The sequence below is a fragment of the Setaria italica genome, chromosome III (assembly GCF_000263155.2).
Source record: "Setaria italica strain Yugu1 chromosome III, Setaria_italica_v2.0, whole genome shotgun sequence".
In the NCBI taxonomy this organism is placed as follows: Eukaryota; Viridiplantae; Streptophyta; class Magnoliopsida; order Poales; family Poaceae; genus Setaria; species Setaria italica.
In genome coordinates this window covers 26,859,088-26,862,203 of record NC_028452.1, presented here as the reverse complement: position 1 = coordinate 26,862,203, position 3,116 = coordinate 26,859,088, and the positions used below count along the sequence as shown (strand labels likewise).

General features: G+C 46.1%; 1 long non-coding RNA gene across 1 annotated transcript; it reads left to right on the top strand.

Annotated features, from left to right (window-relative positions):
- The first annotated feature begins 2,049 nt into the window (after window positions 1-2,049).
- Window positions 2,050-2,739, top strand: LOC101753090. The gene is made up of 2 exons (XR_214904.3): window positions 2,050-2,202; window positions 2,440-2,739. It is a non-coding gene; the product is annotated as an uncharacterized LOC101753090 (long non-coding RNA).
- Window positions 2,740-3,116: the final 377 nt, after the last annotated feature.

The window sequence follows — 3,116 nt, the reverse complement described above, 5'->3', positions numbered from 1 at the left end:
CCCGCGTGGGCTTCTGACCCAGGGAAAATAGCGGGATCCCCTCGGGGTTCTGAGTTCCCAAAGGAGCCCTATATGTATATCTATATCTATACCTACTAATAAAAAGCTAAAATTTCTATTCACCTTTTTCTTTCCACCTCTTTCTTTCATCCAACTAGGAGATCGACTCGGTCTACCCTTTGGAGCCCTCCACTATTGTTTTTGGTGTCCGGATGTAAGAAAAAAAAAATAACGCAACACATCACGGACACCTTGGTGCGCGAAGTAGCTCCACATCCGAGAGCGATCCTCTTGCGGCTGTCAATAGGTGGGCCGGCCCAAGTAACATCTGCAGCGTGAGTCGGACAGGATTTCCAGGGCCTTTCGAGGGTCCTGCTACTGCACCATGCTGCTTTATGTATAGAATAGTAAAACATAAAAAAAAATTCACAAAAATAGCGCCACTCACCTACCAACACACCATATACACGTTTTGTGTATATATACTGACTCTGTTCTAAATTAGTTTGCCCTAAATCTTATCACTCATCTTATTCAAAAATTTGTGCAAAACATCACTTTTTGTTGTGGCATGTTTTATCAATAAAAGTTTTTAAAATCAAAATAAAAAGGCAACCTTGAAGAGCCCATCCCTCCTACCTGCGACGAGTCGGTGACCAAGAGCGAGGGGGGAGTAGCCTTTCAGTGACGGTGTCGAGATGAGAGGTATGGTGCTCATGACCTGGGCACTTGAGGAGCCCGTCCCTCTCTGCCTACGGTGAGCAGGAGTGGTGGAGTAGTCTACCCGCGTCCATCGGAATGGCGGAATGGCACTTGGGACCTTGGGTCTGGTGGAGATTGGAGACTCGCCAGTCCCCTCCGGGCACTAAGTGGCCTTACGCCGCGAGAGGAATTTGCCTTGTTGTCATGTTGTGGAAGGCTAAAGAAGCAGCATGTCGAAGTGGAAGGCCAAGACTAAACGGATAAGGATCCAGCGGAGGAGATTACAGCTTAAGCAGGGGGGGCAAGCGACCAAATGTGGGGACGAGTTGGGAGCTAGAACAATATCGTGCCTATGAGGTTGTGTGGATGGGCTTGGACAATTCAACACTACAAATGAGGTTTAACTATAGCGCTACATTCTAGAAAAAAAATTGTAGCGTTAATCATTTTTTAATCAATGCATTCTTATTATTACTCGGTTCTAAATCTGGTAATTGTAGTTTTGTTTTAGTATTACCTTTACTCACGATATCTTCGTATTAGTGTTATTCAAGTCTTAAATTTTTTTTATCACTATTTTTATACAAGTTGTGACAGTGAGTTGGACAAAAGTTACAAACTAATAACGATCCCGTTGCAACGCATAGGCACTTTTGCTAGTAATAATAATATACTCGATAACGTACATACCGACTTCGATTCTTTGTAAGCTGGTCACAATGCATGCATGTGCCGACACGAAATCAATCGATCACCTCTAACCTTTTTGCTTTATTCATTGCTCGATCCGTCTTTTGTAGCAGATCTGTGTCGTAGTATGTAACACATTGTTAGAGATGCGGCGCTCCCACTGTGATTGACTGTGGGAGAATGTTAGAGATACTAACAGCATGCAAGCCACACATGACTAGATAGAAACACATGCAGACCACACATGACTGGGCATGCAGACACAACTACGTCGACCTCGACTACCTCTAGCATGGCTGCGTCCTTTAGCTCGGCTACCTCGACTTCGGCATCGAGGGCTATCATCTGCAGGAGCTAATTGACCGAGTGTGTGGTGCCTACTCTTATCAATACGATATACTCTAACATCCTCCCGCAGTCACATCGGGAGCGCCGCAGAGGGTGTCTGGAGAAGAGGTCAATGAACACTCATCAGGTCTTATTGGCCCTGTTTGGATCCATGGGCTAGAGTTAGTTTCAGCTATTTGGGGCTCAATTAGCTCTAAAGTATCCAAACAGGAGGGTTAGATTGGGCTAGTTGCATCTAACCCACCCAAAAAACTATCCCCAGCAAGAGGTGATTATTTGGGCTAGTTCTGGTGGGGCCCACTGGAAATTCTTTTTTTTCTTTCTCTGGCCGCACTGGATCCCTTATCCTCTCACGCGCAGTCGTGACCTCGTGACTCCTCCCGTTCCCCTAAGCGACTGCGCGACGGGTGTCGCCGCCGTGCCAAAGTTCTGCCGCCGCCGTGCCGAAGTTCTGCCGCCGAGGTACGTCCCCGTTCCCCTCGAAGCCGTCGTAGAGCACGGGTGCCGCCGCCGCCGAACTGCGCCCACCCTGGTTCATGGCCGCCGCCCTGGTCCATGACCGCCGCCCTCGTTCTTGCCGGCCGCTCGCGGCAGGGGGCCGGGCGCGCCGCCTCGCCGGCGCGGTGGATGCAGGTGGCCGTGTAGTAGGAGCCCGGCCTGCAGTAGATGATGCTGATGGCGTTGTTTTCCTTTGAACAGGCACAATGAGAGCAGAATTGCGGATAGGGAATTTGATGCCTGTGATGCGGATGAAAATTATAACCCAATGCCTAGTTCTTCAGCATCAGGATGGCCAGAAGATGAACCTCTTGTTGAAGATGTCAACATGAATGCCTTCCGTGATGAGTTGGCTCATGCTTTGTTTCATGGAGTGTATTTTTTTTTTGTTTAGCTTGATTGAGGACTTGTAAGTTTGAGTGAGACATCTCATTTGTATGGACGAATTAAAAGTTATCGTGTTTTGAATGCTTGATTTGTAAAGATTATTTGTTTGTGTCATTTGTGAGCGGGAGGAGGCCACACAAGAGCCGGCCACACCAAATCTGGCTGGAAATATGATTGAAATGAGCCAAATGATTGGGAAAGCACATTTATTGTCATTCTAACCCTTGCATCCAAACACCTCTTTGGCTAGAGTTAGTTCAGGGCTAGTCCTGAGCTAGAAACTAACTCTAACCTCTAGCCGTGCTAGAGTTTCCAAATAGGGCCATTGTGTTGGTAATTCATGCATGTATACATTTTCATCATAAATTATAAGTCATTCCAATTTTCTTGTAGAGTCAAAGCATGCCTATCAAGTTTGACCAAATTTATATAATAAAATAATAATATTTATGATATCAAATAAATGCTATAAGATTCTTCATTAATATTTT